Here is a 23,724-nt window from a genome sequence, read left to right as displayed (position 1 = left end):
GTGTAATATGGGAGAATGAAATGAAAAACTTCTTAAAAATAACAAAGAAACAAATAGCAATAATACAAAGACAAGAAGATGATAAGAGGATCCATAACTTAAGGATTAAGAACATAAAAGAAGAAGTAGGGACACAAACAAGTGAACTACAAAAGCTACTCACAGAAATAATCCAGGAGAAGTTTCCTAATTTAGCAAAAGGTAAAGATACTCAGATGTATCAGGCACACAGGACCCCAGCTACCTACAACCCAAACAGAGCAACACCCAGGCATATAATAATAAAAATTCCAGAAATTCAATACAAGAACAGAATATTAAAAGCTGTCAGAGACAAGAAACAGACCACTTACAAGGGAACACCCATCAGAATTACAGCAGATTTCTCTGCACAAACCATCAAATCACGAAGAGTGTGGGGGGAAATAATTCAAGCTTTGAAAGATAATAATCTCCAGCCAAGATTGAGATATCCTGCACAACTGTCCCTGGAAATTGATGGAAAAACAAGGTGCTTCCAGGATAAAGAGGATCTGGGGGAATTTGTAACCACCAATTCAACTCTACAGAGAGTATTGCAGGATACTCTAAAAAAAGAAAAATACAAAGAATCCAGAAATAGTGGCAGAGAGGCCACAATGAATGGAGCAGAAAACAAAATGAAGAAGACAAACTGACAGAAAAAGAGCTCAACAGAAATGAGGCAGAGAAGATTGGATGATAGAAACAGCTATTTTGGAGAAAATGACGTCTTAATAGGTAATACTGATTTAGTATCATCTTGTTTTGAAGTCTCATCAAGCTTTTGTTCTTCTGTCTCCATTGGTCTAAACAGGTTGTATCTTATTGGATTTTATTATGTATGATAGTATAAGCAAAAACTTTTAAAGACAAGGAGATTATACAGAAACCATTGTTTGTTTTCTGTTGGTTGATTCTAAATACCCTGTAATGCTGTCATTCTCTTAAATGGTTTTACATTGTTTTAATATATTTGATGATACAGTATACGAAGTTATACTCAAAGATTTCAAGGAAAGAGACAATATAGTAACTACTTTTATGTCAGGATTATCTTGTGGTGAAACACTATTCTGCTTAAATGGTTATGTTTTGATCTGCGCTGTTTTGCTGTTATGCCCTCTTTTATCTCAATCTCCACTTCATTATTTACTTTTTTATTTTTATCCATTTAATTAAGGGAAAAATAAATAAAAAATAGCAGGATATATTACAGTAACCCACTTTGACTTTCCATTATCTTGATTTAAAGCCCTGTATTACTCTCACCATCTTGTTTTTGACTGATGTTCCCCTATTCTGTTTTGCTTGATAGTACCAGGTTCGAAAGTTAAGCAACAGCTGTGAAGATAGTGACATTCATTATAACGCCCATTCTCATTGACTATTATCTACTTTTGAAGACCTATAATGTCTCCAATGATTTGGTTTTGTCGGTTTTGTTCTTTACTGTTTTGTTCAATTTTATTATAACTGATGATATAGGCAATTCTATTAGAGATAGCGGGAGGCATTATGGTAACCATTGTTGATCACCTTGTATTATGCTCTTACATTATCTATTATATCCACCCTTTTGATTTGATTGACTTTGTTCTGTTATGTCACATTTGGTTCTACTCCCTTCCAAAAAAGTAATAAGAACTGTGGGAGCAACAAAACCCAAAATGGGTAATTGTCATTGTACAAAAGAGAGGAAAAGAAAGTGCTCTAAACGATATAACTGCATGTATATATCAGTGTATAAGATAGATAATGATATCACTGAGTTTTGTTGGATCATTGAACAGAACTGTTTGCAGTCTCACTGTTGGAATGTCCACTTCAAGCTTTAATTTTGTGACTTGAACAATTATTTCTAAGATGACAATATGTAATCCATTAACTAGTGATTTCCTACTGTTTATTTTTTTCTGTTTATTTTATTTTAAATCTGTATAACTTGTACCCCTTCTCTGTTTTTTTTTTCTCCTTAAATAAAATTTAAAAAAAAACACTGATACATGGCAGGTATATTTGAAAACAGAGTTTTGTGAGTCACTTCTGTTCAGGTTCTAATTTGAACCCGAGAAGAAAGAAGAAAAAACAAAGTTTATCTCTAATTGATGTTAGTAGATGGAAGAATCATATTCTTTTGATATAACTCATCAAAAACACAGTAGGACACCTGCTCTCAGCTGCAACAGTGGGGTTTCTTGGAAGTGATATTTAAAAAAAGTACAAATGTTAAAGTCTTTTTTGGCCTGAATAACAATAACATAGAATAGCGACAAGCCTCTACTAAGAACTCACATGTGTGCGGGCTGTGCAGGAGACTGGGAAGCATACCAAACCCTGACATGGACAAAAAAATCCCTTTAAAATAGTTTCGTTAGTAGGAAAAATACATAGAGTTGTATTTCCTTCAGGAGAACAGAATTTGTACTAGATGACACTGGCATAGTGTTGGTAAAGGCAGACATAGACACCAGTATCCGTGTACTTCAAGGAGTAAATGTGTCTAATGGGCTGATCAGTCTTCCTCCAATGCTAGCTATTTGCTTGTGTACCCAGGGCTCAGTTTCCCAATGTCTTTTGTAAATTTGCACCTGGATGTCTTAAAGACACCTCACCTTATATTCTAAAATCATATTTAATATATAAGCCAAAAATTACCTTATCTCACACATTTCCTATTCTGATTAATGTCATTTACATCATCTGCTGCCTTAGGGTACAAACCTTAATTTAGGTCCCATTTTTTTTCCTTTTCCACCTGTACCTAACTGGTAAAACATTTATTTCAAATTTATAATTATTACTCTTTAGAAATATAAATTGGACCCCAATTACATTATTTATGCTTTTTTTTTACTTCCTTTATTCAGATTCATATCATTTTGCATCTGGATATTTTTGGAATTTAGAAGTTCCTAAGTTGATATTTACATTTGGATTTAAGTGAGGAGTAATGTTATATATTAAATAAAAAATGGTAATAAGCAGAAAAGCAGTCCCCAAATGTCATTCAGCTAAGACTGAGGATGGCCTGGCCCTCAGTAAAAGACGGTGTTCTCACTTGGACATAAAACATTTCCTGATGGAATAAGACAAAAATAAGAGAAATCCACAGTCAGGTGTGAGAACAGACAGACAAACGGAGGCTAAACAAACCACAGGGAAAAAAATGAAACAAAGCATCTTTTTTGGCTACGTGAGAAACTATTTGCTTATTCATTTTAAACTAATCTCACTTAGTTCCCCTTTGTCTTATATAAGATCCACTTAAATATCCAGTCACACAATTATCTCTATCTCATGAGGGAAAACAATCTAGAAACATCCTTGTTTGCAAATTTTCTCCAGAATTACTTGATATAGTACAAACTATCCTCCCAGTAAACTCCCTGTTTACACTCTCTCAGTGAAATACCGGAGTCTTCCTTGGAGCATACGTGCCTTGTAGTGACAATAAATCCAATTTTGTTTGATTACGTGTGTCTGGAGGCCTTTGACTGAAATCCAGCCAGACCAATATTAAAATATTTTTCTTTACCTGAAGAGACTTATATCAGTTAAGTGAGAATAATATAAAATTCAACTTAGGGAATCTGGAATAACTGGGATCAAATTTTCATCTTATTACAACAAATAAATGAACAAACAAAAACCAGAGAGCAGTGATTGTCAGTATGTCTCTAACATATTGCTGATGGGTACCCGAGGACATGGAATGTTTCTGCTGATTCCTTTCTTTTTCTCTTCTTGTCCCTTCTCTCTCTTCTTTCCCTTCTCTTTCCTTCATTCCTTTCTCTTTATTCCCTCAATTTGATTCATATTATCTTCCAGGTTCAAAGAGTTTGTTTCATGAATCTTCTTTGCAAAAGATTCTCTCTTCATTAGACTCACGCTTCCTTAGCTAGACTGAGGTGGCATGTCCACCCTCAGGGCAGTCATCAAAGAGAATGAAAAGCACCCATCCATAATTCTTAGATCAATCATCATTTACCTCAAATAAAGGAACTATCCTCTCTAAATCTAAGGAGCTACTGAAGTTTCCCTGACACAATCAGAATTCTGTTAAGAAGGCCAGTAGCAACTTCATATCTGTTATTTGGCAAAGCAGAATGACTTCCAGTGACCTGACCTAATGGCTGTAGCTGAGCCTCTTGCTGTTGTTTCAATGAATTGGAGAACCTATATAAGTTTTCTTTAATCTTAATAGATTCTACAGACGAATCGATAAATCAGCAAAAATAATTAAATATCGTCAGGATTTGGGAGCAATGGTCTTTAATGCATCACAGGAACAGTCAGGACTTTCAGGTAAGTTAGATGAGAAAATTCTCAAAAGGAAGAGTGTAGGTTCAAAACTAATTTAATCCATAAAGTCATGTCTTCTGCTCTTCACTTAGCAATGAGATGAGGAATTTGTCCCTGTTATTGAAGCAGGTAAAAGGGTCTTTCTAGATTCTTCTAAGAAATCTGTTTGAACTATTCACCATATGAAATTTCTTTTCTGAAATGAAAATGTCATCTGCTTCCTGGAATAGTCTAAATCTTGTTACTTTCCTGTTCAAGAGCTTCCAACATGCAATTGCTGTTAATTAAACTCATTTACTGATAAATCAGAACATTTGAAATCAATGAATCATGCTCACATTTTTTATTCCCATGATTTTCATTTCTTGTTGTGAATGAAAGATAATAAACAGCAGAAGCTGCTGGAGTATAACTGGGCTCTATTAAAACTTCATGAGATTGCTGAGGATATGATGGCTTGTCAGGAATGAATGTGGGGACATCAGTCAAGCAAACAATTTTCCACATCTCAGCTAACTTTGTGGTTGCCTCTGGTGGCTGTGTCTATGGCCACTTTTGAGGGATATTGAAGATTTTTCTCAAAAAAGTTTAGGACATAGGTGCTGAAGTCAGAAGCATATTCCCCCGCCCCTTTTTTCCTATTCCCTCTTTGTTCAGTTTCTTCTTCCTTCTCCTTGAGTATTTAAGGTCTGAAAAACAAAATTGTAGGGCATTAGAATTCTCTCTTTCTCTAAAAGAAAAAGAAGGGATGGTATTAGCAGTAAAGTATCCATTCTACGGTGGTTCATTCAGCAGGACTTCACTTGAAAATGTCTTACACAGTTTCTGTTACTTAAACTGAAGACACTTCAAGAATCTAAAGGACAGACATGGGGATATGAAGAAATTGAAAAAAGAAAAAGACAAGACAAAATATTTCAATTACAAGTAATATAGAGAAAATTAATATAGAAAATAATTAATGAGAAGACTTAGTAGCTGTCAAAAGATACAAAACTTTCTGAAAAATTCAAATTAGGAAAAAATCTTATTATGGTTCCTTTAAAGAGGTTTCCCTCTTAATGGGACCGTGAACCTCATCTGGCCAGACCAGATGTAAAAACTACCTACCACACCTGGAAGCCCTCTGCTTAGCCCTCCTTCTCTGTGTCTGATAGAAAGGTGAAATCAGTGTCAGTGTCTTGCTAGCTCTCGGGAGGATTACGTTTCTGTTTCCACCAGTTCAAAAGATGTGCTCCAAATCTACCGATGAAAAGTAGGCATCCTCCTGAAGTGATTATTTCAGATCGAAGTTCTTGCCCTGCACTCAGTGTCCTGTAGTTCTGTCCCAAACTATCTTTTAATTCAATTCACCAGCTTTTCCTCATCCATTCCACTCTGGTCAAATGGAACTATACATTTTTCCCTGTGTTATTTTGCACTTTCCTACATCTGGGTACTTGATTTGTTTCCTGTTTTCAAATGCAAATATCAATCACCTATGAGGGTTAACCAGGTACATTCTCTGCTTCCTTTAAACAAAATTTCACATGTGATATTTCTCTTTCGTGCTGTCCAGAACATTCCTTCTTCATTTGGACTGGTTTAACTAGAACGAGGACCCAAGGACCCTGGGAAATCTCACAGTGATGGGAAAGATAGAGGCAGCCAGACATGGGTTACTGATCAATTCTTAAAATTACTGTAGCATTTACTTGGTACCAGGACAGTGGCCATCACCCACCTTGTTTTCATATGGGTTCTGTGGCCTGGTGAGTCTGCAAAGTAAAAGTTATAATCTCAGGGCTTTCTTCCCATAGTTTACATCTGAGTCAAAGTTTTATATGGGTATATGTAATGCACTGAACATAACCCTGGAGAAAACGAAGGTGGGAAATTTGTAATTTTTCCCATTATATTCAGATACACAATGTAGGTGAATTTATAACATGTGGAAAAGAAATCAAAAGACTTTAGCAAGCCCATAATGACAGACGTTCCTTAAGCCTGGGGTTGTCTTCCTTCTAGATATTGAGCTAATTTGTATTAAGTCATTCAATTGGCAATTTTTAAAATGAGCTGTAATATACCTAATTACTATGGTGCCTCTAGAAATCATTCTCAAATGTGCACCCTAGTTAAACCATTGATTTCAGAGTAGTAATGTATCATCGCTTGTAACAGAAGTACCACATGTATGCAAAAGAAAATAAATAATAGAGGAAATTGAAGGAAAGAGAAAAAGGATTATTTGAAAGGAATATCTGCATAATTTTTCCAGAAGCCATCAATTGCTCTAAAAAAAATTCCACTAAAGAAAGAAAGAAAATTACAGTCAAGTGGCTGAAAAAACTAGTCAAGTAACTGTTAAAATATAGAGAAAATAGTGTATAGGGTAGAGACAGAGTAGATGGTTTAAATCAGACTGCAGATAGATTGCCAACAGGGTTGTGGAAGAAAAAACAGAAGAAGCAATATTTACATTACAAATAGGAGGGAGAAATTTACGTGTGCAAAGAGTGTGTGAAATGTGAGACGAAACTGAAATTAGTTTGGTGAAGAGTCACAAGGGAAATACAGATCAGACTGGAGAAACTGGAAAGGGAACAGGCCTAAGGGACTTCACATGTGAGATCTCAGGGCTCGGACATTAATGTTGTCATTTCTGTGACAGAAGGTAGCGCACGCTTTTTGATAGTGTTCTACCCCGAAAGCCCAGCAGAGTTCCAAACAAGAAGCATTGCATTCACTGATGATTTTCAAATTCGGTTGTTTCTTTTTAGAGACTGATATTGTACTTCTGGAAGGGTTTTATTCTTTCTCTAATTTGTTTGCTAACTGATTCATTCCTTTTCCTCAGTGTGGGCTCGTGGGTTCTTATTTGAGTGATCAGATTACAATCTGGGACTACACTGAGTTCTTTGATGCTCAGATTGTCCCACATTTGGCCAATAGAAGCATCTTCAAGCTGATGCCTGTATCTCCACGTCCCCACCTTTCTTTGAGCACTTTCTTGCTTTTTGGCAGAACAAAATGTGCTGGATTTTAAAAACACTAAGTAATCATGGTAACCAAATGCAAAGTGGATCCTGGCCTCATTTTGGGGCCAGAAAACATAATTTTCTGTAAGAGATATTATTGGAACAATTGGAAAAATTTGATTAAGGCCTGTATATTAGAAAATGGTATTATGTCAATGCTAATTTCCTGATCAATACTAAGAACATATTCTTGTTTTAGGAAAATGCACTGTTATGGATTAAGAACTGGTGCTCAACTTAACACCAGCTGGATTACATCAGCATGGCAGTGAGCGAAGATGCTCCAGCATAAATAGGTGGAGGAGAAGGAGATGTTGAGGCGTTGAGGCGTTGTAGCATTGTGGGTTCTCCTATGAGTTGTTGTTTCAGCCTTGGTTCTCCTGGAGAAGCTTTGGTCCTCATATCGAGCATTGCTTCTTGGCTCCAGAGGGAAAGACATGTGCTGCTTGGTCTCCAGGATGAACCCTCGTCATGCTGCTTCCTGACATATACCCGACCATGCTTGTCATCTGAGGAGCTCGGGGCCTCTGGGGTGCTGAGGATGGCTGTGGTGCCTTTCAGAACAGCCCTGGTCTTTGTTGTGAGTGTGACTCGGCTCCAACATTGAACCCTCATCCCACCAACACAGCTCCTTCACCCCACTGGCATGGACTTTCTGGTTTCCACCGCTGACCTTTGGGCCTTCCCAGCACAGATCCGTAAAAGAGCCTGGTGTGAGTCCTTCTTGTGGGCTCTGGACCTCCAGTTGGAATCGTGGGAGGCATTGTCATGAGCTCTGGGTTTTTATCTGGACTCATGTGGGGCATTGCTGTGGGATTTAGGCCCTTGACTAAATATTCTGTGTCACTGGTGTTACAGATACATTTCCTGCATTTTCTTGTGTTAACTCCTGGTGACCATTATAAAAATAATATTATAAACTCCATGTCCTGATTCTAATTGTTCTCTGCACAACCTCTGATTACAACATGCACATTGATATGTTTAGAGGTCAGTGAGCATCATGTCTGCAGCTGACTCTCACACAATATTTAAGAACACATAACAGTAGGGAGATAAATAGTATCTATGAGTATATGTATATATGCAACATGATAAATATACATGAAGGATAAAAAAAGTAGTGAATATATTATCATTTAGGAAATTTGGGATAAAACCATATGGAATCTTTTTATTATTTTTACTAATTTTGTATAATATTGAATTTTTAAAAAGACAATGTTTAGGAACATTTAAAGAATTATCTAGGTTGTTCTATGGGAATAAACTGCAGAAAAATAAAAGTAATAAATGCATCCAAAAAAACCAAGTTACTGCAGAGGTCTGAGGAGACACAAGCATGGCACAGATGAGTTGATGTGGGCAGTGGCTTTATTCAGAGGTAAACATACCGCAGACACAAGCTGGAGATACCCAACTGGATTTGGCTATGTACCTAGGGGCAAGGAAATGGTAGCCATGAAAGAGGATGGGTTTGGGGCTTCAACAAGTACATGGATTCTTGTGTTACTCACAGATATGAGGGAATCATAAAAAAAGAACATTTTACAGGAAAAAGGGACCACCAAAGCTTTTATTTGGACATACAGATTTTGAAATGAGGATCTATCAGCCAGGTGTGTGACTTACATGACTAGCTCAGAGGAAAAGTTTGGGCTGAAAAATAAACTTATGAGGGTTGCTAGTATAAAAATAATATTTAACACTACAGACACAGAGAAGAGGAAATTGCCTAAAAAGGAAACAGAGAAAATAGGACCTCAAGTCACTGCAGTACTCCACGGTAGACAACACGCTCTGCCACAGAATTTGTGAGGACCAGGGTGAAATGAATACACAGTCCTTAGTCTGAAAATTAAGAATTTCAAAATGGAAAAAACAGAGCATTAATGCAAGTGTGAAGCCCTCCCAAAGAGCACTGTCTGCCTGTGTGATGCCCAGTCCTGTGCTCTTGAAACTGGCACTGTGGATAAGGAATATTCAAAGGAGTTAAGTCTCCAGTGAGCAACCTCACAAGAGTCGGAGGATAATTTCTGACAAGAAAAGTGGTTGGCTATTATGGATATATTTAGGTAGGCTCAGGTCAAGTGAAAGAAATATCTGTGAATTTTGAATTTGATTTCTTGAAAAGTGTTGAGGAAGAAAAAAACTCTACAGAGAGGCAAGAGAATAAGGTAGATAATGTCTAAAAGTTGTTTAGGGAAGCTTTTCCTTTAAAAGCTTATTTTCTTCTGCATCTTGAGATGAACACACTCCTATATTTATGTTCCGAAGTCTTGCCAAATTTCTCATGCAGGATTCCCCACACATACAGTTGCAAAGACTCTATCTTAACCTTCGATATATTTAAGAGACAAAGTAAGTAGATTTTTATGCTTCTCAGTGTTTACTGGATTATGAGAACTGTTTTCCGGAATCTAAAGGTGAATGAATGGTTGATGTATTTAGGTCCATGCCAAGAGTTTTAATAATCTATTTTTTATTTCATATAGATCCATTGGCTGAATTAATTTTCCTTGCACTTATGCGGGGACAAACTTAATTCTTATGCACTCTCAAATGGTTGGCAGTGGACTTCTCTCCCACTATACAAAGAAAATGTTAACCCATGATTCCTACTGAATACTATATTGATAGTTCTTCAAAGCCCATTTCCAGTACTGAGGACATATCCCTAGATTTTAACCGCCACTTTTCTTTCTATTTTAAAGGGAATAAAACAGAACAATGAAATGAAACAAAGCAAAATGATGAGAACAGTATTGGATTTCAAAAACAAGACAGAAAGAAATCCTCATATGGTTGCTATATTGTGCATTATTATCCTCTAAAGGGATATTCAGAGTACTGGCTTTAGACCTGCAAAGTCAATCAAATAATACAAGCATTAAGTTGTTTTGTTTTGGTTTTTCGCTCTAGTTGCTATCATCGCCTCTGAATCAGCCAGTTGCTCTGGGGGTGGGGAGCGCTCTTCTTGTCTCCCAGCCTGCATGATGGCGGCTCATGGGAGGGCTCAGGTTGGCTTCTCAGTTCTCCTCCCAGCCTGCATGGCTGCTAATAGCTCATGGGCAAGTGCTCATGGGAAATTCATGGCAGGTTGGCTGCTTGGTTCTCCTCCTGGCCCACGACTGCCACTGTTCACAGGAGGGGTTGGCTTCTTGGTTCTTTTTCCAGCCTATGATTGCTGCTGGTTCACGGGAAGGTGGGTTGGCTTCTTGGTTCTCCTCCTAGTCTGCATGGCTGCTGCTGGCTCTGACATTTGTCTGATCCCACCACATTACCTAACTGGGAATTGTCATCCTGGAATACATGCAGAATGAACAGCAGTGGAAAAGCATGGAACACAATTTTCCTGATCCTTGGGAAAACATGGGTGTTTCCTTCCTTTTTGAGTAAAGAACTGTCAAGTTTTATAATAGGGGTACATGTTGATTAATGTTTCTTATTTTGCCTTTATGATCCCTTGTCACTATTTTTGGCTCCAAAGCTCTGTTGATTAGCAGAAACTCTTGACTATTATTCCTATCTTTTTATCATCTTTAAACATATTAGTTTTAGAATATTGATTTTAATATAAAAGTAGAGGAGAAATTGTTACTATAGATTCATTAATTACTTTGTTTCCTTTTAAATAAATTTAATCATAAGATTACATCTGGAGCTGGGAATGTAGCTCAGCGGTGCAGCTCCTGCCTGGCAAGCGCTAGGCCCTGAGTCCTATTCCTGGTACCAAAAAATAAAATAGTAAACAAAATAAAACAAAAAAACTCCTTTAAATTTTTTTTATAAAAAAGTTGCATTTTTTTAGAATGTCAACAAAACAGCTGCAACTTTTTTTGCAATTACAGAATGGTATTCATTTAACAGAACAAAAATTTCGTATAAGCTGCATCAGAGACAACTGAGGATGACAAACTACCGTCCTCATATATAACTAACTTGTGCAGTGCATCAACAGGAACCTGCTTTAAATTTCCACGCCAATTTACAGCCCCCGTACTGTACCAGGCAAGGTCCACGGCTATTGAAAATACACCAGGACTAGGCTATCCGTAGTGTGTTAACTATACCAAAAAAAGACATTGTGCGGTGTAAAAATAACTCTTACACAGCTTTACATTTCAATTTTTTTCTTCAAAAGGAGCGAGTTGGTTGCAGGGGGTTAAATGCCTTATAGACAAGAAAAAACTGCCAGAACCAACTTATTCATCATTATCATTTTCCTCCACCTTCACGACCTTTGGCTTCCTCCTCCTCCTCATTCTCTGTATCTGCCACTTCCTCCTCCTCTTCCTCCTTTTCTTGCCCTTTCAGCCTTGACAGTTCCCTTTGTGCTGCACCAGGTGTTCCTTTGGCTCGGAAGGCAGCGATGTCCTTTCCTGACTTTCCTCCAGCCTAGCAACCCTCTTCTCACAGGCGCTTGCCGTCCGCTGCAGTGTGCTCCACATTCTCCCTGTTCCTTTGTGACGTGACCGGTGGAGAGGCCAGCGAGTTCTCCTTTGATTTTTGGACGATACTCAGAATAGAACAAGGAGAGGTCCAAAGGAGGCCTCTTGGGCACACTGGGATCCTTGAACTTCTTTTTTGTTTCTCTCTTAGCAGGAATAAAAGTTTTCATTTCTCTTTCAAAACAAGCCTTGTCTGCCTTAGCCATGTTTTCAAAATTTCCTTTCTCTTTAGCAGACATGGTCTTCTCCCTCTTTGAGCACTTTTTAGGAAACTGAGAAGTTAACAGAAGCATCTGGGTGTTTCTTCTTGTGCTTCTCTCGGGAAGTTTGCACAAAGAATGCAATGTGATGGCCTTTTGCCTCTTGACTTCTTAGGAGCCCTGTGCCCTTATTATGTTCCTCAGGGAGGCACAGAGTCACCCAGTGTCTGTCTGGCTGTCGCTTGCCCCAGCGCCGTCTCTATGGAGCTCAATATATGGCAATGGCTGTAGGAGAGTAAAACAGTTTTTTTTTAAAGACTACACCTGAAAACAATCTTGATGAAAGCTGAATCTTATTATAAAGTGCTCTAATTTTCAGCATGAGGGCAACATGTATGTATTTGCAATATCAGTATCTTGCTTATATGCAAGATGGTTTTCAGAGCTAAATTGAAATACCAAACTCATATGACAGTGATTTCAGTCATTTTTAGAAGAAATGACTTTCTTTTAATAAGACAAGATTCTTATAAATGACTGATTACATAATCTTTCCTTCTTGGTATTCTTGTTTTAAATGACTTTAAGACTGAATTTTTAATTTTTGATTGTATTTGCAGTGAATAATTTGGCTTCTGTGTATTCATCTTCTATCTTAGAAAGTAAAACTTGGATGTTTCGTTCTGAAACCATTTTACCAGGATACTTAGTGAGCCAGTTGCCTATTATGTGTTATAAAACACCCTGAAACTTAGTAGCTCAAAGTAACAACAATCATTTTTTTTTTTTTACTCAAGAATGGCTGGGAAAGGGTTGAGGAGGAAGGCTGAATGCAAGGTCAGCTGCCACGGCTTCTCTGGAGTTCATGGCTGGCGGGTTGGAATCAGCCCTCATTTAGAAACCAAAGATTACAGGCTTTTGTTTTCTCCAAGTGAGCACATCCACAGAGTGGCCAGAGTGGGTGGGTTTCAAAGCAAGCCCCAAGAGAACCAAACAGAATTCATATCACATTTTACAGCCCTGTCATGGGAGTCACACAGACAGTCCACCTCCAAAGGTTAGGGAGCCCAGAATCAAGCTCTTTGTGGAATGAAAGCCAAAGCTGTATTATAAGAAGAATCCATGGAGTGGGAATGTTGTTATAGATTAAAAGAAAAACAATTTGCTATATTTGGGGAGGAAAATGAAAACATACACAGTATTACTTTGGGTTTGCATTTAGGCTAAAAATAAATTTGGCTCCTTCACTATGCACAGAATTTGCAGAGTTATTTCCCAAATCTACTTCAACACCATGTAATGATCATAGACTACGTGCTCCTTATTCTTGGGAGTTGATGAGAGTTAATTATCAAGCATGATCAACTTATAAACCTATGTAATTGCTTCTTTAAGAACTGTTTGAGTTACTTGCATTGCTCAAGAAGTTAAAATAATTGATTATACAGATATTATCTTGATCTATGTTTTCCTTGTTTAAATTTCTGTAACTCTTAAAATTGTGCCAAACATTTAACTGCTTATTATATACTATGTTATATTTTCAAAATGCATTCCTTCAGCTTTTAAAGCTTAATTCTCAATATCCTTTTGTTAGTAAAGAGGCACCTTCTCCTTTGGGAAAGTTTTCTTACCACTTAAGGCTGTGACCACGAGTTCCTTAGTTCTATTTTAGAACAATGATCTTTTGCTCCCTGACTGTCACATCTTGGGTCAAAACTCACGTTTTACCTTAGAACCTCTATACACCAAAATTTACACTCTTCTTTCACTATTTATTTAATTTGGCACTTATTCATATATTATTTCCTCAAAATATTTTGTCTTGCTCTCAAATGTCAATAATTTCTTTCACTAGATAGACGCTAACATGCAAACAGACAAAATCATAAAGGTGATGTTATGAAGAAGGTAGACTTAATATCTAAATCCGCACACATACTGAAACCAGATTAAAATTGTGTATGCTAACGTATTTCTTGAAAATAGATTTAACAAAGGGAGGAAAGGAAACAGAAGGGTTATGGGCCCTAGATTTTGTTATTGTTAGGGGCTGGGGCAGGGAGGAGGAAGAGAACTCAGGGGACATCCGAAACAGAGCCCCTTCTCATCACAGTGCTGCCTTGAGCTGTCCTGCATAGTGATTTAGCAACTTCATGAGCAATTGTCTCACTTCTCCAGCGTGTTAAGCTCTTTGAAAGTACAGGCCTGGGTTTGACATCGTATTGAAAGCATATTAGGTGCTCAAAATATTTTTCCACTGGTCACAATAAATTTAAAGATCTATAAGGAAAAAAAGAGCTTTTGAGATATATCCTTTAGGAAGCTAACAATAGAAGTTGAACAAATTTCACTCAATTCTTCCTCTGCAAGTTGAAAAATAATATATTGTCCTATAAGACACTTGGAAATATCTCTGAAAAGCTTACAAGTAAATATTTATCTTTATGCCTTTATCTTTCTCTTTATGCCTTTATATTTATCTTTAGGCATAAAGATAACTGCAGGGCTACTGAGAAACCAACTCTCAAATGACTGATGATCATTATCGTGCTTAGTGCTGGCTGGGCAACAGAAGTGTGTTTCGTAGTTCTGGCAATCACTTAAGTTATCTTAGATATCTTAGATATCATCCATAAAGCAAAGGAAAACCTACCCCCAGGGAGCCTTTCAGGACTGTATCAGGGTGAGCTATGATACTGTCTGGGAAGGACCAGCCTGTTGCATTAAACCAGGTGACTCATCAGAGTCCCAGCTCCAACCTGGAGCTTTACTATTTTTTTCTTCTTAAAAACTATTACTTTGTTTATCAATTTTTCAGTGCTGGGCATTTGAACCCATGTATCACATACTCCATGCAAGTACTCTACCACTGAGCTACATCCTCAGTCCTTTTAAAAGTTTTCTACAAATTTTTATTTTTATTACGTTTTCAGTACATGATGATTACATTCATTGTGACACGTTAGTACATGTACATAACACATCTTATTCTTTTTCCATCTCCTTCCTCTCCCCTCCCACCACCCTAGATGTGCCTGATCTCTGAATTTCACAGTTATAATGGGTAAAATACAAAAGGATGTTTTAGATTTAAGGAATGCTTAGCATATATCCAATTCATCACGTATTGTCTGTCCCTGAGTATTAGTTTAGATAAAGAATCAAAATATTTCTCTTTTTTTTTTTTTGGAAGATGTTATGAATGTAATTGTGTCCCTTTCCAAATTTATATAATGAAGTCTTAAACCTGAGACTTCCAACTGTGACTCCATTTGAAGGAGGTTCTTTACAAGAAGAACTAAATTTACATGAAGTCACTAGAGCAGACCCTGACCCATATGCCTGGTGTTCCATAACCAAGTGGGGACAGAGAAAAGGAAATGCAGAGAAATTGGGTGACTATACTAAGGAAAGAGGCCTCGAAAGAAACTACCTCTACCTGTATCTTAATCTCGAATTTCAAGCCTCTAGATTTGAGAAAACAAACTTCTATTGTTTAGGGCACCTAAACTTGTGTATTTCATTATGGAAGCCCTGGCTGAGTAATTCAGAAACAAACGGAAAAGTTGGATGATTCGGGAAAGTCATGGTGATCTCTAGGGACTCGCAGAATCACAAACAACATCTTTCACCCGCCTCACTTCGTGCTCTCATCATAAACAACGCTAGACTCATATAAACTACAACTACTGGCAGGTCCTTTATGTAATCTCAGCAGTATTTTGGCAGAAATGTAATTCTGTCTCTAGGAGTTAGCACTTGGAACTTTATTTGTCCTTTTCTTTCATGGAAAATGTGACTGCGTTGTAAATAGCTACATCCCAGCTTATGGATTTTAGTTTACTTGTTGTATAAATGTTTTTTATTCTTTTCTTTAGATAAATTTTAAGTCAAGCATAAAACTTCCAAGCATGCCTTTACAATAAAAACTTTTACACACAAGTTTGTTAAAGGAGTTCCTTCTTGAATCATGAGGTTATTATGTAGTGGAGTGCATCAGTAGATGAAGCAATGATATGATTATTAGATGTATACAAACTTGTCTCAGAGGTCATACAGTATGTCTTGTATCTAGAATGATCACATCAGGGTGGCTCCCTGAAAATCCATGAATTCTTGGTCAGGAAGTATTATATAGTCTTACGTCTTAGAATACAAATGATAAACAAGACATAGTCTATATAGGTCTTGATTCAGATCTTCTAGTTTTGTGAAGAAAATGTCAGAGCATGCAGAAACAAGCCCAAAAGGCAGTGCAATGTTAAACATAATATTATGTTAATATTATTTTTCTCATAGCACTGAGACACAATATGACACCTAAAATTTCAAGGAAGAAGTTTACATTTCTTTCATGGTTTCAAGGGATTTAATTCAGTCCATGGTTGGCTGACTCCAAGGCACAAAATCACAGTAAAAGGGCATTGCAAGGATGTTTAGTTCATAACAACTGAGAAGCAGAGCAGAGGAACAGGGCCAGAGAGGAAAAGGCAGGGACTATATATAGTACCAAAGGTCTTATCTCCACGACCCACCAAGATACACCCAGAAGTGTCCTGTAGTAATTCTCCAGGCAAGTTCCAAGACAGTCAAGACCACAGTCCATTTAACCATCATGAGTAGGTAACCTAGCTTAGATGGATAAGAGACAGGACCTAAAAGATGAATACAGTTTGTGTATCTAAGATGATGAGAAAGCAAGAGAGCTTCAGACAGAAGGAGTAACAGCTTTGAAAACCTTGTTAGCAAAGGAGGAAATGCAGTACATTGAGTGTATGGAAAATATCCAATATGGCCTAATATGACCTGAGTATTGAGAATTTGAAGAGCGTTCCAACGGTCAAAGAAAGAGGCCAGATGATGAAGTTTCTTAGAGGATGTCTGGGTCTTGAAGTAAAGTCAATGAAATACAAGGAAGAGGTCAAAATAAAAGTGATGCACAGCTTCACTTTTATATTAACAGATCACTCTGACTACCCATAGAAAATGGGATGTGAAAGGCTGCAGTATATTTTATCATTGAGAAGTGAGGAGTTTGTATTAGTAGCAGCAGTGGCACTGGAGAAATGTGGATGGGCTGATATTGAAGAATTGGATCTACATGTCTTAGTGTGCTACTGCATGTGACAGCTGAGCAGTGAATTCCTGGGCAAGTTATTGAGTGGAGTGTGGTGATAACCATGGGTTAGTATGACAGACTTGATAAGCTTGGCAATTATCATTTGGTTCAACATAGAAAACTGATAGGTGGAAACTGGAAGCTAAAAATATGTAATATGGTACCCAAAATTGGTTTTCTATGATGGAGCTTAGATGAACAATGTCCACTGAACACATGGGTTTCCAGGCTCCATCTTTCACAAGTAGAGAGAAACAAGAGAGATTTGGTTCCTGTTCAACTTCTCAGAGATTTAAGCCCAGATTGATCAATTTCAGCCTAAGGTGTCTTCTGAGAAATTGCCTGCAATTACTATTATTTTTCTGATCATTTACAAAGTTACATTTTGTAGTGTCTTATTTACCTTTAAATTAAAACTGTTGAGAATTCTTGGAATCTATGTAACTGTGTAACTGCACTTCAGTCCTGTCAGACCTCTGCATCTAACTAGATACTTCTATAATAGATACACTTATCTATACCCTCACCTCCCAGTTATATAGTTTTTCTTGCTATATTATTGTTTAAGGTAGTTAAGAGTAAAATTTTTCAAGTTTGTTTCATTTAGCTTCTCAGTTCTTAAGAAAGTGTAAGTAACTGTGGTTGCAGTTAAGATTTTAGATTTTAAAGTTCCATTCTATGCATGTTTTCTCAGAGAGGCATGTTATGAGATTTATAATTCCAACTTCAAAATTGTTATTCTCAGCTTTTTGCAGTGCTTTAAATCAAAGAGTTTAAAATTTAAAATTTGAGTTTCTTAAATCTTTCATAAATTCTTTCTCAAAACCACATTTTTAAAAATTTTATTTCACACTTTGGTGCTTATTCTGCTTATCTTTCATGCAAGGCATTTCATTAGAGAATCAGGGAAAGGTTTCCTTGACAACTATAAAAATAGATAAAAAGCTTTTAATCTCAAGGTATTTGTTGCAATAGTGATTTTTTTGAAGTTATGACTGATTTCAGGCTTTGTGAAAGTTTGTGTGCTTTCAATATTGGAGTTTTCCTAGAAAATAAGCCTATAAACCTCTGTGTACTGTATCATCTTACCTTAAATGCTGTACCATTACCTAGGATTAGTTGTCAAGTGACTGAGAAGGAAACAGGAAGAGTAAACGTAAGTAAATGGACCAGTAGAGAAAGGGCCAGTTCCTTTATTTTCAAATGGAATTATATTTTTCCCATATATTTCAAAGTGCTGTTTGAGGAATTGCACTTAAACTTATTTATAGCTTCATTTTGAACTTTTAACGAAAAGTTTCCAACAGTAAGAATATGCGGTGGGAGAATCAGCTGTTTCTGAATGTATTGAGTTTATTATTAGAAAATTTTAAGAATAAGATAAAAATCATCAGTATAATAGATGTGATATAATATTAAATATTGATAAATAGTGCTCATTAAAATAGAGGGAACTGAAATGGTGGCCATGGCGACAGTAACCATAGTAATACATAATAATTGATACTATTTCATTGTATTCATCATCATTATCATAATTATCTGAAGTAGAATTATTACAGAAGAATTCCAAACATATTCTAAATGGCCAGACTGTATGTAAATTAGAAATACTTACACAGTTTAGATTTACTTATTCTCTACTGCTTTAAACTGTGTAAATGAATATTGAGAACTACTTAATCTAATCTTTTCTCGCTAGGTTAAGTGATTAAAACATTAAATCAGAGATGTGTGATAGTTTGAATAAACACTACATAAATGGTGGGTTTATCCTGGTAATCACTGCTAACAAGTTTTCTGGGAAGAGTTAGTCTGGGGTCATTTTGTAAGCACAACATTGGCCCATACTTCAATGACTCAACCTATCTTGAATGATGCTGGACTCAGAGGTCATCCTCTTGTTCATTGCTGTTCCACCGCTAGGACTGAACTGATTGGCCACTGTCTTGGTATCTTAGGAGGTCAAGTTGGTTCAAACACTTATTTTTCTTTGCCTTAGTAGTCTATAGAGTTTGAGCTGTCTTACATCAGTGATAAATCCATTTGGACCTGGTGCAAAATTAGTACTGAAGCACAGAATAGACTCCATCTTTCAAAGTCTGTACTTTATTCCACAACACAACAAAATGTCTTGCAAATGACAAACTATGTGAAATGAAAATGTCAGTAGTTTTCTGGTCACTTTTGTTTCACTCTAGTTGGTAGAAAATACAAATATCCACTATTATTGCAAAGAATTCCATTATTTTTGAAACCTTTTGGGAAATCATGATCATGTTATAAATGACACTGTATCCATGTGTTTCACCATTTCAGCTCATCTAAAAGAAACTTTATCTGCATAATCTCAGTCAGAAAATAACATTAAACATTGGCAAATATATTTCATCTTTCTTTTTAAAAATTACATTTAACATAAAACACTGCAAAATCCACTTTCGTCAGTAACTGACTTATTTAAACATATTGATTTATTAGCTTTATCCTATTTAAGGCTTAATATTCTACTGTGAATAAGAAAAAGGCATAATTTAATTATTAGAAACATTTTATACTATTGGTTGTATGAGTAGATTTTGTATACATAGTAAAGATGAACAAAAGGGGGACTTTTAGGAAAACCATTAACCATTTATGTTGTATGTTTCTCTTTCATACCATACATTTTTTATAGATTTTAATTTGATTTTTTTCTCAAAATTTTTATCAATATACTTTACTGCCCTCTCTCTATACCTCCTTTATGTCTTCTTCATTCCCAGATTGCCTTCCCAACTTTTCAAAAATCCAGTTCTTTGATTCTTTGAACCTTTCTAGATTTTTTGTCTTAATTTCATTAATTTCCTCTGTAATCTTTAAAATTTCCTTCTGAATTTTTCTTGTCTTTAGGACCTAGAGATATTCCTTGTGTATGAATTTATAGCTGAATCTTCTCTTTTAGAATTGTTTCTGTAGGTTTTGAGATGTTCCACCATCATTTAATGCTAAAGATTTTTTAATTTTTCCCTGATTTCTTCTGTAACCCACTGGTTAGTCAATAGTTTTAACACTGTACTTAAAAATCAAGATTTTGTTAAAATACAATTATAATCCTTTTCCTTAGAGTAGGATGATGAGAAAATTAAACAAGTTCTAATGTTTAAAGAGTGATGAGATTTTGTTTAAAAAATATACAACTTAAAAGTAGTAAATGTTTATAGCTACCTCAAAGCTAATTTTTCATAAGGTGCTCATATCCCATTTATATTTTAAGTTTTTAATAACTAACAATGAAGTTATGGTAGAAAAAAGTTAATCATGCTTAAAGACAAATTATGTGTGTATTTCTTTTCCTCACAGCCCTCTGACCTCATTCTGGTAACCACAGGATCTAATCTGTCTTGATGTTCACTTTTGAGCAGATTTGAAATGAGAATATGTTGTGCATGATTGTACAAAGCTATTATCTTAAACCAATAAATAAGTTTCAATGGCTACAGTTTGTTACAATAAGTTACAATTTATTTCTATAGCCCACATTTACAAAACACTAAAATAATTCAAGGCTGTTATGAAACATTTTACAAGTGAACCTGCAAATTAAATGTCAGATGTTAATATTTAAGATTACTAAATTTCTTAATACATTTGGAAGCCAGGGCTTGCTTACACTTTGATCATTTAAGACTACATGTGACTCTATTTCTAAAAAAATTGAGTCTTAATTCTAATAGTGTTTTTTTTTTCCAATTTCACTTATAAAGGGCAAACTGGTAGGTCTGGCAGTGGTTATTTCTTAGCAGGACATATCTTGAAGGTAGATAGGAGCTTGAGTTTCCTTTTTTGCAACTGGAGAGATGAAGTTCTTCAGTTTTCAGAGTTCCCTTAGAAGGAGCACAGAATTCCAGGGTACACTTCTTAGAAAGTATCACTTCTTCATGTATTTTTTATTAGCACATGTTTGCAATCTATCACGTTTACATTCCTTGAGGGGAATTCCTACACGTACATAATATGTTTTCACTCTTTTTTCTATCTCTTGATGCTCTTCCATTTTTGAGTACATGTTTGAAACACTTAATTTTTATGTGCCAGCCTTTCACACCAGCTAAGCAGTAGGAATCCAGTCTCTGGGTTGAGAAAGGGCCAAGATATGTGTTACTGTTTCACAAAGTCATCGTAAAACAATGACTTTCCTCCCTCACTCTTCTCCTCCCTTGATCTGTCCACCTTCTTCCCCTCACCTAGACCATTTGCCTTTGGCAAGGGAGATTAAAAATCTATTTGGAAGGAAGTTTTATACAAACCTTAGGACTGCTATCTGTAGAGTTTCAAAAATACCCCTTTACAAACTGCTTCTCAATGTGGATTTTTAACTAAGTGAGAAATTTAGTTTGGATAGAGGCTCCTATGTATGTAGTGTTTAAGTTAAGCCTACTGTACTATCAGGATTATCATTATCCCATAACAATCTGTACCCCTCCCGATGTGGGAAGAGGAAATCATCTAAGTGGAAGCTCTAGTTTCTTCTTACTTGAGGACCAGATAAAGAGGAAAGTTTATCTGCAATCAGGTCCAGCATTAGCCTGATATAGTTCTTCATATCTATTGGTTAAAGAAGAAAATTAATTTAAGAATAGAAGAAGAAGAATAAGAATGAATGAATGAATGAATGAACGAATGGAAGTTCACCCACCAGTCATCTCTCCCTAGGTGGTGACTCAGGTCAGAGGCTGGGGAGCAGAATTCTTCTCTTGTAATCTCCTCAAATCCTGATGGTCACAGTAAATCACATTCTTTTCATGTGCGACATCTTTTCCCTGTAGACGCTGCCTCTCTACCTGACTGTCATTTATTTGGGCGTTTTTGTGTCTCTTTCAGGGAAAGCGTGTGATGTCTACCTTTGACTGTCCTACGGCCCGGCTTTTGCCATTCACATAAGTGGTTGCAGCATTAGTAAGAAGTCCGCAGTTTCCATTTCCTGCTTTCAAACATGCTGTTGCTACCGCTGCTTTCCCTGAACGGGTACGTAGCTCACCCCCCTTTACTTGAGTCACTCCCTTGCACTACTTACTTCTGTTTTTGATTCCTGGCTTCCTTTTCTGACTCTGTTCCTGGCAGGCTCAGTCACTGATATCCTCTCATTGGAGCAGCAGCACCTGGATTTATAGGTAGCGCATACAGAAGGAACAGCCTTCGGTAGCTCAAGCCGCTCCTGTGAGCATATTTTGGAAACAGCTGTACATCACAGACTACGCATAACCCAATACACATCATATAGAGCGTCATCAACATTTAGATACAGCTAAAAGATGAAAACTGTCACTAGTTATTTTGAAAAGCAAGCTGTATTCTGCCTGTGGCTCATAAAACATCTACAGCACATGGTTTTTGTAGGTTGGTTTCTGTAGATATACATTTTCTCCATTATGTATTCTACTGGTGGTTACAACACCAACTTTGCTTTGGGCTTTTTCTTTTCATAGCTTTGGTGACACTAAAAATGTAGGGCCATGCTCAGCCCTCCTTGTAAGCTTGTTCTTTTCCACAATTCAACTGCAGCTCCTCCTCCTCTTTGTTCCATGGCCAAAAAATAAGTTTACTACCAGGGCAGTGGTGAGGTTAGGGCATCCCCAAGTCTTTAAATAGCATAGATATGAAAACAAGGACTATCCCTCAAGAAGGCAATGGGGTATTCTGAGATTTAGAAATGATTCACTTTACTAAGTGATTTCCATATACTGAATCCACTTTTTCCTATGCTGAAATTCTTACTGGCATGTACTTCTCTTCTGGCACTAAGGGCTGTGAAATAAGGACCACAGGGGTCAAACAGACCTGGGGACATTGCTCAGTTAGTTCCTTCTGACTCATGACGGTGCCCTTGCTGCATTATTAATCAAAGGTTGCTCTCTCCTGGCAACCTTTGGTTCAACACAATCTGACACTTATTAAATGTACTTCAAAGAAAAAGACGTTCTGTGCTTTATTGGATCTACCCATGATTCTTTGCACACCATCAAAGACACCTTCATCATATTTCAGTCAATAGCAATGTGTTTGATATGCAATTTCTCTTTAATGTTCCCTAACTTGTTTTAGTTTTCCTTTGCATTAAGATTTTTTCAATGAGTCAGTCTACTGTGTGTTCATAAAACACTTGTGGTAAGTAGCTTACTTAATTATTTTCTTTTGATACCTCCAGTATTTCTTATGGGAACCAACATCTTCCTTTCCTTGTACTCAGGTTGTCACCACTCCTTATATTCAGGATCAAAAATGGCCCCAAGATTGGCCCATCAAATTCTCACTACTCATGGTAATCAACTCAAGATATGGATATGACAAAAGTGAGCCCATATTTCCTTAAGCCAATAGACAAGAAGAGAATATCATTATCTTCATTAGATAGGAAATTTAAGAAGGTCTTGTTTGTGCCAAAGACATGCCTTATTTTAGTTTTAATTTTGGGCAGTGATTGTTTTCGTTTAATTTAGCAAGGAAATCACTATACCTCCTATACATTGCCTGTAGTCTTATGTTTTAAATATGTCAAATAGGAAAACACAACATCTAAGGGCTGTTACACGGATTAATGACACTTCCATACCTTTTCTCTGATTACC

General features: G+C 36.6%; 1 pseudogene; it reads right to left on the bottom strand.

The window, feature by feature from the left end:
• Window positions 1–11,282: 11,282 nt before the first annotated feature.
• On the bottom strand, window positions 11,283–22,972 carry LOC106025776 (high mobility group protein B1-like; annotated as a pseudogene).
• Between the last annotated feature and the right edge of the window lie 752 nt (window positions 22,973–23,724).

This window comes from Cavia porcellus, unplaced genomic scaffold, assembly GCF_034190915.1.
Source record: "Cavia porcellus strain 051 isolate PalLab524CR breed Dunkin Hartley unplaced genomic scaffold, mCavPor4.1 scaffold_10, whole genome shotgun sequence".
NCBI classification, from domain to species: domain Eukaryota; kingdom Metazoa; phylum Chordata; class Mammalia; order Rodentia; family Caviidae; genus Cavia; species Cavia porcellus.
This window is presented reverse-complemented; position numbering and strand designations above follow the sequence as displayed.